Below are 15,648 nucleotides of genomic sequence, written 5' to 3'. Positions count from 1 at the left end.
GCCCAAGAGGCAATCCACCACACCACACACTGGAGTAGGGTATTACACCACAACGGTGGCCCTAACCAGTATAAACCCTGTGTGTCTTGTGTCGTTCTTTCCATAGCTTAGATCTTAGCGAGGCAGAGGGGTGCAGGTAGGTAGAAGGCGAAATTTCTGCACGCACCCAGTGTTCGAACCTCAAGGGTCTGCCAGAACTTGAAATCCGACAGATCCCATCTTGGGGCCTTTTCCGGAGCTCCGCCGAAGGGGGCATTTATCACGGAGGGCCCCTACATCAACTCCATGGCCCCTCCGATGATGTGTGAGTAGTTTACTTCAGACCTTCGGGCCCATTGTTAGTAGCTAGATGGCTTATTCTCTATCTTTGAATCTCAATACAAAGTTCTCCTCGATCTTCTTGGAGATCTATTCGATGTTACTCTTTTTGCGGTGTGTTTGTCGAGATCTGATGAATTGTTGGTTTATGATCAAGTCTATCTATGAACAATATTTGATTCTTCCTTGAAATCTTTTATGCATGATTGGTTATCTTTGCAAGTCTCTTAAAATTATCAGTTTGGTTTGGCCTACTAGATTGATCTTTCTTGCAATGGGAGAAGTGCTTAGCTTTGGGTTCAATCTTGCGGTGCTCGATCCCAATGACAGAAAGGGAAATGACACGTATTGTATTGTTGCCATCGAGGATAAAAAGATGGGTTTATATCATATTTCTTGAGTTTATCCCTCTACATCATGTCATCTTACCTAAGGCATTACTCTGTTCTTATGAACTTAATACTCTAGATGTTTGTTGGATAGCGCTCGATATGTGGAGTAATAGTAGTAGATGCAGGCAGGAGTCAGTCTACTTGTCACGGACGTGATGCTTATATACATGATCATGCCTAGATATTCTCATAATTATTCGCTTTTCTATCAACTAGCACACATGCCCGTGCGTTGCAACGGGATAATAAAATTACATGCCTCTAGCTCAATATAAGAATGGATCAAGACCCCCACATGCCCGTATTCTCTAGTTCAGCATGGCACCCTTTAATTAGAGCCGAACCGGTAGATTATGTTGTATTGGCACGTGCCCACAATTTCTTTGAATTACAATTAACCCGCATATTCTCTTTTTATTAGCATATGGAAGCTATCACCGTTAATAATTTATGGCACCCCTTATTCTGAACAAGCCGACTTAGCTCGATGTGCCAGATGCGGAGCAGGTCCAGGATGGAAGTGATCGAACTCACGACCTTAAAGACCCGACCACATGTTCCTAGCCACTCAAACAAACACGTCCTGCTAGGGTCAGCGTGAACATTAAAGAATATAATGCAATGTCCGCTTCAAAATATTTTTATTTATATTTTAATCTTTTCAGACATTGATTACTATTAACTGCCAAATATACTTGGCAACATGAACAATTTTCCAAATTACGAACATTGTTTTGAAAATTCCGTACATTTTCAAAAACACGAACAAAATTTTGAAGGGAACATTTGTTGAAATTCACAAACATTTCTTAAAAGCATGAAGATTTTATAAAGTATGATATTTTTTAATTTGTTTACAATTTTGGAAAATGGGAACATATTTTGAACATATAACAGAAATTTAGAAAATGTGTCTTTTATTGCAAAAAACATTTTCAACTTTCTCAACATATCACTAAAAGAAGAATATTTTTCAAATTTTTAACATTTTCTAAATCTTCAACAAATTCGTAAAAACACAAATATTTTTTCAAAAAATTGGAATAATTTTTAAAATTCGGAATGACAAAAAAAATAAATTTTAATCATTTTTTATAATGAACACAATTTTGGAATTCATAACATGAATTACCGAATATAATTGGCAACATGAAAAATCTTCCAAATTACGAACAATTTTTTTGAAAATTCCATAGATTTTAAGACAAGTATAGAACAAAAAATTTGAACGGAACATTTCTGGAAATTCAAATAAATTTCCTAAAACACGAACATTTACAAACAATACGATTATTTTTTAAGTTGTGAACAATTTTTGAAAACGGGAATATGTTTTGAAAATTCGGAAGAATTTCGAAAAATGTGTTTCTTTAATGCAAATATTATTTTCAATTTTTGCACATATCACTAAAACAAAATATTTTTCAAATTTGGAACATTTGTCAAATGACTTATTGTAAATCTTGGTTTGTTAAAATAAGAACATTTTTTTAGAAAAATGGGAGTATTTTTCAAATTTTGAACAATTATTGGCATGACAAAAGAAATCCAAACATTTTTTTAGAATAGGAACACAATTTTTAATTGGTAACATTTTACGAAATTTTGAATAAAAATTGAAAAAATTCAAACATTTTTTTAGAATAGGAACACATTTTTTTAATTCGTAACATTTTATGAAATTTTGAATAAAAATTGAAATTGCAAACATTTTTTGAAAATTTTGAATTTCAGAGAAAAAGTGAAAAGTAGACATAGAATGGGAAAAATAAAAAAAACAGGAACTACAAAGAGAAAGAAACAGAAAAGAATTGGAACAGAGCACACACAGAAATGGGCCGCCGAGTCTTGGGCACCCTGTGCGTAACTGAAGTATTTGTTGCACTGTGCGGGAAATATGATTATTTTTTGCTGCGTGGGCAGGGAAAACTGGGCTGACTTTACTGGGCCATAGCTCGCGTGGCCCACGCATGTAATTCTGCAAAAATCATTTTTCCTTTGCTAACAGATGACGAAAAAAGTTTAGTACCACCTCGGATAGGAAAAAAAATCTTTTAACGGTGAACGGATGAAAAAATTGGAGAAACGCACCTTGCTTTATTAGTAGGTATAGATTGCTCGACAGTAATCCGTTCACCCACCATAATACTTATGCTTCTTGAGAGAAGCCACTAGTGAAACCTATGGCCCCCGGGTCTATTTTCCATCATATAAGTTTCCAATCTATTTTTACTTTGCAATCTTTACTTTCAATCTATATCATAAAAATACCAAAAATATTCATTTTATCATTATTATCTCTATCAGATCTCACTCTCGTAAGTGACCGTGAAGGGATTGACAACCCCTTTATCGCGTTGGTTGCGAGGTTCTTATTTGTTTGTGTAGGTACGAGGGACTTGCGTGTGGCGTCCTACTGGATTGATACCTTGGTTCTCAAAAACTGAGGGAAATACTTAAGCTACTTTGTTGCATCACCCTTTCCTCTTCAAAGGAAAACCAACGCAGTGCTCAAGAGGTAGCAAGCCGCCGCCAAGCCATGTTCTTCTTTGGGAGGGCAGATCTGGAGTCCGTTTGGGGCTCCAGAGAGGGGGATCTTCGTTCTTTGTCATCACCAACCCTTCTCCATCGCCAATTCCATGATGCTCCCCACCGGGAGTGAGTAATTCCTTCGTAGGCTCACTGGTCGGTGAGGAGTTGGATGAGATTCATCATGTAATCGAGTTAGTTTTGTTAGGGCTTGATCCCTAGTATCCACTATGTTCTTAGATTGGTGTTGCTATGACTTTGCCATGCTTAATGCTTGTCACTTTGGGCCCGGGTGCCATGATTTCAGATCTAAACCATTTATGTTATCACCAGTATATCCATGTTCTAGATCCGATCTTGCAAGTTATAGTCACCTACTACGTGTTATGATTCGGCAACCCCGTAGTGACAATAGCCGGGCCCACTCCCGGTGATGATCGTAGTTTGAGGAGTTCATGTATTCAGTATGTGTTAATGCTTTGTTCCGGTTCTCTATTAAAAGGAGGCCTTAATATCCCTTAGTTTCCAATAGGACCCCGCTGCCACGGGAGGGTAGGACAAAAGATGTCATGCAAGTTCTTTCCATAACACGTAGAAAGAACAATATAAGATAAATTCGTAGGCATTGGATCGGTGAATTTTTGGATGATATTCATCATGTGACAGTTATAACGTAGGGCAATACGACACTAGCTCCAGCTCATCGATATAATGTAGGCATGTATTCCGTAAATAGTCATACATGCTTTATTAAAAGAACTTGCATGACATCTTCTGTCCTACCCTCCCGTGGCAGCGGGGTCCATATTGGAAACTAAGGGATATTAAGGCCTCCTTTTAATAGAGAACCGGAACAAAGCACTAACACATAGTGAATGCGCGAACTCCTCAAACTATGATCATCACCGGGAGTGGGCCCGGTTGTTGTCACTCCGGGGTTGCCGGATCATAACACGTAGTAGGTGACTATAACTTGCAAGATCGGATCTAGAACATGGATATAATGATGATAACATAAACGGTTCAGATCTGAAATCATGGCACCCGGGCCCAAAGTGACAAGCATTAAACATGGCAAAGTCACAACAACATCAATCTAAGAACATAGTGGATACTAGGGATCAAGCCCTAACAAAACTAACTCGATTACATGATGAATCTCATCCAACTCCTCACCGACCAGCAAGCCTACGAAGGAATTACTCACTCCTGGTGGGGAGCATCATGGAATTGGTGATGGATAAGGGTTGGTGATGACGAAGAACGAAGATCCCCCTCTCCGGAGCCCCAAACGGACTCCAGATCTACCCTCCCGAGAAAGAACAGGGCTTGGCGGCGGCTCTGTCTCGTGGATCGCGATAATTCTTTCTCTGTCGGGGGTTGGGTGTGATATATGCCAATGGATGGCTTATCATGGTGGGAGAGAGTAGAACGTCGCCGGTGCCCGAAAGCGGGATGAGGCGTAGACATGAACGCCGGCGTACTTTACCCAGGTTCGGGGCTCTCCTAGGAGATAACACCCCTAGTCCTGCTCTGCAGGGTCTCCACATGATCACTAAGGAACAAGTGAATACAAAGGCGCTCCTTGAGCTGTATGCTAGAGGTAGGAGAAGGCGGGGCTAGCTCTCTCCTTCCTCTATGATCTGGTCTAGTTCTAACAGGTTGGGAACCCTTTGCATGGGTGCCCTAGGGGGTTTATATAGGCCCACCCCCCAGGGGTACAATGGTAATCCGGACGGGCATAGGGCCCGGCCGTCAGTCTCTTCGGCCGCCGGCTTCTCTGCCGACTGCTGGGGCCCGCCGCCTGGTTGGGTATGGGGCCGACAGGCCGTCCCCGCCGCTCTCGGGTCTTGTCGGCAGCTGATCACTGCTGCCGCGTCTCTGATGACGCAGGCTTGGTCAAGGGGTCGTGGCTGCAGCTCCTCCGCCTGGCGGGCGATTACTGTAGCCACTCTGCGTCTCGTCTGGTTAATGGCGATTGGGTCCCGAGGAAGGGGCGGGCCGACTCCTAGGGGCCGACCTCCCTCGGGTCCGACTGGTGGGATCATCGTCGTCTTCCAGGCTCTCGCTGACTGGTGGGGCCCGTCGTCCTTGGGCCGTACCGACAGGCCGTCGTGGGAGCAGGACTCCGTCTGCCTGTGATGATGTCAGGGATGGCATGGCAACAGTGCTGCACCGGGCGGAGATCTCTGCCGTACAACGTACTATGACCACGCCAGCCCCTGGAAAGGGGGAGTGGATGGGCTGTACGGTAGCCATTCCCCGCCCCGTCCCCCTTGATGAGGGCATGGGCTTCGCTGGTGTCGTGGGCCGACTCCTCGGGGCCGACTTCTCTAGAAGCTGCTGAGTAGGATTCGGCCCGTCTTGGCCTTGCCTCTAGGACTCGGGCGTATACGGGCAGCCGGCTGTTTCTCCAGCCGGCCCCCAGAAGACGGCTCTTCACCTTGGCATCTTGAGGGGCGCAGTCTGCCCCGATGTCTTGAAAGGTTCTGGGCCTCGGGTTAGCCTACCCGTGGCCCATTACTCCGACAGTAGTCCCCGAAGCTGGTGAGGCATCGCGGATGATCAGCCGAGGAGCCTCAGCAATTTCTTTCTCCGAGTGCTTGAGGCGGAACCTTGTTCGACTTTCGCCGGGCCGACTGGTAGGAGTCGGACTCGCCAATCTGACTTGTCCAAAATTTTCGAATGCCTCGGCGGGATCAAGGTGGCGTGCTAGCTAGGCTTCCAGGCCATCGCCCGCCTCAGGCCTGTCACGTGGCGACGAGCATCCGGGCTAGTCTGCCCACCCACGCGCGCGATGGGACACGCCTGCAGGCGGGGCCCGCCACTACCATGCCTTGGCACGCGAGCGGATCCGCTGCGGCCCCCGTGGGCGGTTGAGGTTCCTGCGGAGTTACCGCGCGCAGTAACTTGCACGATAAATCTGGGGCATGGGGTAGTGGGCGCAGTAAATCCCATGACCGCCCCCTCGGCTTCGCAGCCCATATGCCTATAAGTAGGTGGAGGAGGGGGAGCGGCAGAGCACGCGCGCCCCTCCTCCTCACCGCTTCCTCTTTCTTCTTCCTCTCGCTGCTCCGCGCCAAGCTACGCTGAGCGTCGCGGTGATTCGTTCCCGATGAGCTCCTCTTCCACCATCACGCCCCCCGCAGTGCACTCCGGAGCATGGAATGGCTCCGAAGTTCACGACGACCACGTCTATTTCCTTCGCAAGACGCGGCGGCTGCCCGGCAAGGACTTCGTGAGGGTCCACCTCGCGCCGAGGAGGGAAATTTCATCAGTGCCGGAGGAGGGCGAGCGGGTCGTCTTCCGCTCGCATTGCCTGCACGGCCTTGGCTTGCCGGCGAGCGGCTTATTCCGCTCCTTCCTTGAATTCTATGGTCTCCAGCCGCACCACCTCACCCGCAACACGGTGCTGCTGCTATCCGCCTTCGTCACCTTGTGCGAAGGCTTCCTCGGCGTCCTCCCCACCATCGAGCTCTAGGGGGAGTTCTTCTACTCCAAGCTCGGCACCCACGTCGCAGGCGTGCCGGCCCAGTGCGGTGCGTTCATCGCGGTGCGGAGGTCAGGGGCCAACAACCCATTTCCCCCCATCACACGGATAAAGTCGGTGAAGATGTGGCACGGTCGTACTTCTACATGAAGAGCGTCTTCGCGAAGGGCGACTGGGTCAACTTGCCAGCTTACACATCCGACCCGCTAGCTAGAAGGCAGCTCAACTGGTCGTACCAGGCCAGGACGCTGACGCATGCTGGAACTACCGCCATCGTGCGACTCCGAGTGTTGACTCATTCGGAGGGCCTGACCGGGCCCGACTTGCTATCCGCCTTCGTGGCGCGCTGAGTGCTCCCGCTCCAGAGCCGCCCTCACATGATCTGCCAGATGAGCGGACATCGGGACCTGAGTCGGCTGTGCACCAAGGAGATGCCTCACGCAGAGGTAGCTCACATGGTGAACTACCTTGCGAACTGCGATCTAATGGAAGAGTGGCGGTTCGGCAAGGAGCCGTATTCACGCGCCAATCCCCTGCCTCTTGTAAGTTGTTTTTTATTTCTTTTTTCTCTGATTCTTTGTTTGCCGAGTCCGTCTTGTCCAGCCTGACCAATCAGCCTTTGAAAAGAGCCCCCTCCTCCAGCCAGCAGCCGGCACTGCGGGGCCGAACCGCGAATTCCTCCCTGACCAGGCGGAGAGCGACGTTGATGACCCCGACTTGGGGGCGGCGGCCTTGGAGGACGACGCTGAGGGAGGAGGCGGCGAAGCAGGCGGCCCGAGGCTCGGAACCAGCTTCGAGGATTGGCCTGATGACGATGCAGGGGAAGTTGCCCCGGGCTAGCAGCCAGGAGCCGGCCAGCGAGGCGCGAGCTCTTCTGCCGCACCGGACACCCAAGTCGCCGCGAAGAAACATAGGGCCGTGCCGAGCATGTTCGGCAGTCGACCGAAGAAGCCCAAGGGCTCGGCCGTGGCGACCAAGCGGGAAGAAGCGGCCGCGAAGGCCAACCGCTTCTGCGAGGAGGTGAAGACGCCACAGCTGGTTTCTGCGTAAGCACTACCTTCCTTTGCGCCTTCAATTTTTCTTTGTTTGACCTTGTCTGAGTTTCTTTGTTTGTTTCCCTTGGTCTAGGGCTCCCATCTCTCTTGAGAAGACGGTTGCCGCCTCCATCGTCGGGTCGGCGGAGACTTCCGCCACCACTCGGTGGATCAACCCAGCCGCCGACCTCCGGGAGGCGAAGGAGCGGAACGCACGAGAAGTGCGTGAAGAGCGGGAGGCCGCCCGTCGGGAGAAGGCGGAGGCTAAGAAGGCGGAGGCCGTCGCCCTAAAAAAAACTGGCAGAGGCCGAGGCCGCCGACGTGGCGAAGAAGCAGGCTGAAGAAGCCGGACACCGCCAGTCGGCGGTTTTCGTCGTCCCTCTGAACTGTGCGCCGCCACCACCGGAGTTCGAGGCGCAGACCGGAGAAGCCGGCGGCGAGCACCCTACCATGGATAGGGACGGTGGCGACGTCGCCATGCCGGACGTCATCGTGCCCCCGCCGCCTCCATCTACAGAGGCTCGTGATAAGCAGCCGGTCGACCCGCCAGCACCACCAGCCAGGAACGGGATGGTGACGGGCCCGACTCCTAGGGTCCGCACACCCCTACGCTGCCGGCTCACGAAGGCGGCATCGGTGCCGCACCCATTGGAGGTCAGCACCGCAAGCTCCTCGATTCCGAACACCGAGATGACCAACGCCGCGCCCGCTGGGTGGGTGCAGGGAGGCGGAATGGGCCCTCCGAACTAGGCAATTTTGGATGTACAAGCAAAACTCCGCGCCGAGGCCGATGCTCTTAAGCTCTGCAACAAGACTTTCCTGGAGTCACGAGAAGCCATCTGGGTATACTTCTTGCTTCTTTGCTTTGATTCTTGTACTTCTTCGTGGGGGCGCACTGGCGCACCCATTGGGTGTAGTCCTCGAGTTTCGGGCCGGCTGCTGAGCAGGCGGCTCGGAACTCAAATTGGCGAGCTCCGAGTACTAAATATCTTTGCTTGTAGGATTATCATAACCTTCGTGTGGCCGCCTTCAACTCCAAGGTCCTGGAGTCAGATCAACATGCTGCCGACTTGTCGGAGAGCCGGAGTAAGTCTCCTTCTTCCTCTGCGGGGGCGCGCTGGCACACCCGCGGGCTGTAGTCCCCGAGATTCGGGCCGACTGTTGAGAAGTCGGGCCGAATCTTCCTGGCGACTTCATATTTCTTTGCTGACTGTTGCCGTCTCTTTCTTTTTACTTTTGGAAGAAGCCAATGATGTTCTTCAACGGCAACTGGGCGAAGCCAATACCGCGCTTCGTGCCAAGGAGCTGGACTGCGGCAAGCTGGCTGAAGAGCGCGACCGCCTCGTCACGCAGCTGGCAGAACAGAAGGAGCTCCTCAAGAAAGCCTAGGAGGAGGCGGAGGTCGAGGAGACCAGACTCCTCACTGAGTTTGCGGTCGAGCGCTCCGCCTGGACTAACAAGGAGATGGAGCTGACTTCTGGCTTTCACGCGACCGAGGACATAGTCGATGGTGAGTTTCCCTTTCTGTCCTTCTTTGAACTGCCGGCTTGTTGGTTGAGCCGGCTTCTTGTTTTTAACTTTGGCTTTCTGCTTTCTGTTTTGGTAGACTTCTTCCCAGGCCACTTGAATGCCGCCAACCAGGCCATCGAAGCTGATCGCGAAGGACGGAGAGCGGACAGTGCGCAGATCGCTGCCAACGCCCCCTGGACCCTTAACAAGCAGATCCTAAGCATCGAGGCCCGCCTTCGACCGGCCCACCGGATGCTGCGCCGGCTTTAGCGTATGGGTGCCCAGGCGGTTGCCTCCCTATGGCCCGACATGCCAGCACCGCGCACCCCCAGTCGGACTGCCAACTGGCTGGAGGTGGCGGCCGACCGTCTTGAGGCCTAGAAGAGCTCCTTGGCCTGGGCTGGAGTGCGCCGGGCCTTGGAGTTTGTTAAGGCGTGTTACCCTGGGTTGAGTCTGGCCCAGCTAGCCACATTCCGGCTGGAGGCTCAGGAGGAGTTGGCGGGCATGGAAGATGAACTTGTCAAGCGCGCGGCATCAATCGCCGAGTACACCGACACCAGCGTCTTCATCCTAGAGCGGGTTGAAGACGGCACCGAGGCACCGCCAGAATGGTTCGGGGTGAACCCGGAAGACGGCGAAGACTCGGCGGAGGTGATTGACTCCAGCGGCGAGGAAGAGGGCGAGTCGGAGGAGGAAGGTGAAGAAGAGGTGCCAGAGGTCAGAGCGGGCGACTAGCCCCAGCCCGACCGTGCTTCGAGCAACGAGCTGCGCCCAACCGAGCCGGCTGTCGCCAGAGGCGACCAGGCAGAGACTGACCAGCCGGCTGCTCCACCAACCGGCGCCGCTGATTCCTCCTCTCCACCGAACCCTTCTGCCACTTCCTAGGCCACTAGTTTATCTTTGTTTTGCTCGTCTATCAGTCTTAATGAACTTGTTAATTTCACACAATTCCACCCGCGGGGTGTATCTTAAACTTGTGTTTTGAAGATCGACCAAGGGCCTTTGTTATGTAAATATTATTCCGAGTTCTATCTTTTCTTGCTTGCTGCTCTTTGGCTTTTTCCTTTGCCGCCTTCCCTTGGTTGCCGTCTAGCCAGCCGAGCAGCCGCTCTGCGGACTGTGGCTGGGTCAAGTACTTTAGCTACTTCTGGGAAGGCAAGTACTTAGCCGTTTTAGAACATTCTAGCAAGTTGAGTATAAAACGGCGGGTCGGCTGCTCAAAATAGTCGGTCGTAAAAGGCAAGAAGCCGGCTTAGACTATGCACATGCTTTGTGTCCTTAGCCATTTTTCATGCGTGCACCCTTTCTCCCTTGCTCCTGCCCACCATGCAGTCGCTCTGCAAGCTACCGCTTCTGGCAGGAGATGGCTTAAGTGCCACACATTACTTGTACGGCTGCAGGAAGCATTGCATAGTACAAGACGACATGTCCCCGGGCCGACTAGTCGAACCTGGTGCCAGGCGGCGTAACAAAAAATGACATACTCATAGGCATAATTCTTATCATATAGATAAAAGAGGGCAGTCCCCGAGCTCTTCTCGGAGGACCCGGAGTCTTCGTACTTTAATACAAAAGGTAGCGTGGTACATATTGCATCAACTGTAAAATCTTCAAAGGAGATTTGCATTCCATGGCCGCCCCGTCTCCTTGCCGGAGTCGCGCCTCTTGCGCGCTCGAGGCTTCTGAGCGTCAATCAGGTAGTAGGAGTCGTCACCCAACACTTTGCTGATGATGAAGGGGCCTTCCCAAGGCGCTGAGAGCTTGTGCTGGCCGGCTGTTCGCTGGATCAGCCGGAGCACAAGGCCTCCTTCTTGGAAAGATCTCGGCTTGACCTTCCGGTTGTAGTATCAGCGTAGGCTCTGCTGGTAGATGCTGGACCAGCTGAGTGCCAGCAGCTGGCCCTCTTCCAGCGGATCGACATCATCTTGTCGTGCTTCTTCTGCCTCCTCTTCGGTGTACATGGTGACTCGAGGGGAGTCGAATTCTATGTCCGTTGGGATGACGGCTTCGGCACTGTAGACGAGGAAGAAAGGCGTAAAGGCAGTTGACTTGTTCGGAGTTTTACGCAGACTCCAGAGGACGGCTGGCAGCTCGTCGAGCCAGCAGCCGGTCGAACGCTCGAGAGGCTCGACCAGTCGAGGCTTGATGCCGGACAAGATGAGGCCATTTGCTCGCTCCACCTGGCCGTTTGACTGCGGATGGGCAATGGACGCTAAGTCCAGTCGGATGCCCTGCGTCGCGCAGAAACAAGCCAAGTTGCCTTTGGCAAAGTTTGTGCCATTGTCGGTGATGATGCTGTGATGCTGTGTGGTATGCCATACCGGATGGTGATGTCAGAGATGAAAGTCACAGCTGTTGAACCATTCAGCTTTTTGATTGGTTTGGCTTCTATCCACTTAGTGCTTGTCCACCGCGACAAGCAGATGAGTCATGCCACCTCGCGCTGTTTTGAATGGTCCCACCATGTCCAGGCCCCAAACAGCAAAGGGCCAGGCAATGGGAATAGTCTTGAGTGCAGAAGCCGGCTGATGTGGCTTGGAATGGAACTTCTGACACCCTTTGCATTTTTGAACCAAGTCCTTGGCGTCTTCTAGAGCAGTCAGCCAGAAAAAACCATGGCGGAAGGCTTTGGCGACAAGTGCTCTTGAAGCCGTGTGGTGGCCACACTCGCCTTGATGGATGTCTTTGAGGATTGCTTGGCCTTGCTCCGGCTCGATGCAGCGCTGGTAGACACCGGTGACACTGCGCCTCACAAGCTCTCTGTTGACTATGGTGTACGCTGCTGCCCGGTGTTGCACTTGCCTGGCCGAGATCTCATCAGTCGGCAGCTCTTTGTTCACCAGGAAATTGAGGATGGGCTGGGCCCATGTAGGTGCTGGGATTTCTTCGACTGTCAGGACTGCAACTTGGACAAGGGTGGTTGGGCCAAGAGGCAGTGGGTTGGAGTCGGCAGCCGCTTGCTGGGTCGACGAAGTCCCCGGGTCGATTGGTGCAGTCCCCGGGCCGAGCTCTGAAGTCCCCGGGCTGGCCGTTGTAGTCCCCGGGCCGGGTTCTGAAGTCCTCGGGCCGGGTGCGACTGCCGCGGCCCCCGGGCCGCCTGCCAGAATTCCCGTGCCGGACACTGGAGCTCTTAAGTCAGATCCGACTGCCTCAGGAGGAGCCGGCACGAAGATAGAGTCTGACTCTGGTGATGGCTTGACAGACGACTTGAGGAGGCGTTGAAGGGCGACGCCGATCGGTATTGCTTGACGGGTGGAGCCGATTCGTGCCAGGGCATCTGCTTGCTCGTTGTCGTTTCTTGGCACATAGAGAAACTCGCACCCTTCAAAATATCCACTGAGTTGCTGTACGAGGAAACGGTAGCTCGCCATGTTTGCATCCTTGGCATCCCAGTCGCCTGACGACTGCTGGACCACCAAGTCAGAGTCACCATAGCACAGGATCCGGCGAATGCCGAGCTCTCTGGCAACCCAGAGTCCGTGAATGAGTGCCTCGTATTCGGCAACGTTGTTGGAGGCTTCAAAATGGATTTGCAACACATATTTGAGTTTGTCGCCTTTGGGAGAGGTGAGGACGATGCCGGCTCCCAAACCGGTGCGCATCTTGGAACCATAAAAATGCATCCGCCAATGGGTGGAGTCGGGCGCTGGCGGCAGGTACTGGGTCTCGGCCCAGTCGACGAGGAAGTCGGCCAGCGCTTGTGACTTGATGGCGGTGCGAGGCTGGTAGTAGATGGTGTAGGGGGCCAAATCTATGGCCCATTTGGCCACTCAGCCTGAAGCATCTCGGCTTCCAATGATCTCTGCTAGTGGAGCTGTGTAGACCACAGTGATTGGGCGCTCTTGAAAATACGGCTTCAATTTCTTGGCGGCAAAGCGCACGCCGTAGCACATATTCTGGTAGTGGGGTAAGTTTTGCTTGGAGGTCGACAACACTTCACTCAAATAATATACCAGTCTCTGGACTGGTAGTGCCTTGCCTTCCTCCTTGCGCTCTACCATGATGACTGTGCTGACCACTCGGCTGGTGGCGGTGATGTAGAGGAGCATGGGCTCCTTAGGAGTCGGAGCCGCCAGAACAGGTGGAGTAGTCAACATTTTTTTGAGCTGGAGAAAAGCTTCGTTTGCCTTGTCGTTCCACTCGAAAAAGGTGGTCTTCTTCATGAGCTGGTACAGGGGAAGAGCCTTCTCGCCCAGCAGACTAATGAATCGGCTCATGGATGCCAAACAGCCAGTGAACTTCTGCACATCCAGCAGTCGGGTGGGTACTTCCATCCTCTCGATGGCCTTGATCTTCGCAGGGTTGCACTCTATGCCGCGTTCTGAGACCAGGAATCCAAGAAGCTGGCCGGCTGGTACTCCAAAGATGCATTTCTCTGGGTTGAGCTTGATTTGAAATTGGCGTAGGTTCTCAAAGGTCTCCTTGAGGTCTTCTAGAAGCGTTCCACGCTTCTCCATCTTCACCACCACAACGTCTACGTAAACATGAGCGTTTCTGCCGAGCTGCTTGAGGAGGCACTTCTGCATGCAATGTTGAAACGTGGCACCGACATTCCTCAAACCGAATGTCATGGTCAAGTAGCAGATGGCTCCAAACGCTATGATGAAGGCGGTCTCCAGTCTGTCAGCCGGGTTCAGCTTGATCTAGTGATATCCTGAATATGCATCCAAAAAACTCAACAGCTCGCATCCGGCTGTGGAGTCTATCACTTGGTCGATTCTCAGCAAAGCGAACGGGTCCTTGGGGCATGCTTTGTTGAGGTTGGTGTAATCAATACACATACGCCACTGCTTGTTTTTCTTCAGCACAAGGACTGGGTTGGCCAGCCACTCTAGAAAGAACACCTCCATGATGAAGCCGGCTGCTAGCAGCCGGGCTATCTCTTCTCCAACGACTCTTCTCTTCTCTTCTGACAGACAGCACAAGGGCTGCCTGACTGGTTTGGCATCAGGCCGAACATGTAACTTGTGCTCGGCAAAATCCGTCGGGACACCCGGCATGTCTTTGGGGGACCATGCAAAGATGGCCCGATTCTCACAGAAGAAATCGACAAGCTCGCCTTGCTATTTGCTGTTGAGATTTGCACCTACGACAGCGTACCTCTCCGGGTGCTCCGGGTCCAAGGGAATCTTCTTTGTCTCTTTGGCCGGCTTGAACGAGCCCTCAGCTTCCGACTCCTTGGGATCGGGCGACATCTCCGGCCGCTTGCCTGCCATCGCCACAACCCGGTCAAGGAGCCGCTTCTCAGCTGCGATCACGAGGGAATCAGCCAACCGGCTACTCTCAGTTGCGCATGCGGATGACTTCTTGTAGTCGCCGGCTATGGTCAGAATACCCTTGGAACTCGGCATCTTCATCTTGAGGTAGGCATAGTGGGGGACCACCATAAACTTGGCCAGAGCAGGTCGGCCAAGCAGTGCGTGGTATGGGCTCTCAAGGTCCACCACCTCAAACCAAACTGGCTCTCGGTGAAAGTGCTCCTTGTCTCCAAAGAGGACGTCTATCTGGATCTTTCCTATTGGTGAGCAGGAAAGGCCAGGAACTATGCCATGGAATATAGTCCGGCTGGACTGAAGCTGCCTTTGTTTGATTCCTAACTTCTCCATGGTATCCTTGTACAGGATGTTGATGCTGCTGCCGCCATCTATCAGAACTCGGGAGAAACGAGCAGCTTGCCTATCCATGGCAAAGGTGGCATCCAAAACCAGGGCATAGGAGCCAGGGTTGGGCATCACTTCCGGGTGGTCGGCTCTACTCCAGCTGATGGGCTTGTCGGACCAATGCATGAACTCTGGGTCTCTGACACTACGGCATTCACTTCTTGCTGTCGCAGCCGCCTGCTGCGTCGATCATCGCCCATGCTGGTGAACACGACATAGGCTCCATGATCTTCAGGGTACTCATCTTGTATGGCTCCGACTGGTCTGACCGCCGGCTGCTGGGGCGGAGGAGGAGGCGGCTGCTGCCCAGTAGGCGGAGGAGGCGGAAGGCCGTCTCCCTTGGCGATCCTGGTGAGCCAATGGCACTTCCGAGTGGTGTGGTTGGACGGCTTCACACCACTGTAGAATTTGTAGGGTGCATCAAGAGTCTGCTCATATGAGAAGGCGGGCAACCAATTAGACTTGACGCCCTTCGGGCACTTGGACTGAGGCTGGCCATCCGGCTGCTGGTCCTCCACTGCTGCCACCTGCCGGCTTATGGAAGCCGGCTGTATGGCTTTGCGCTTGTTGTCGCTCTATTGCTGGCATCGGCTGGTGTCTTCACCCGGGGTTCGGGGAGCCTGAGGGGCCACTTTGCCAGAGGCATCAACTTGGATCTCTGCCTTCATGGAGGAGTCGGCTATGGCATATTTATATTCTATGATCAGCAGCTCGTC

The sequence above is a fragment of the Triticum aestivum genome, chromosome 2A (genome assembly GCF_018294505.1).
Source record: "Triticum aestivum cultivar Chinese Spring chromosome 2A, IWGSC CS RefSeq v2.1, whole genome shotgun sequence".
NCBI lineage: Eukaryota > Viridiplantae > Streptophyta > Magnoliopsida > Poales > Poaceae > Triticum > Triticum aestivum.
Note: the sequence above shows the minus strand (reverse complement) of the source record.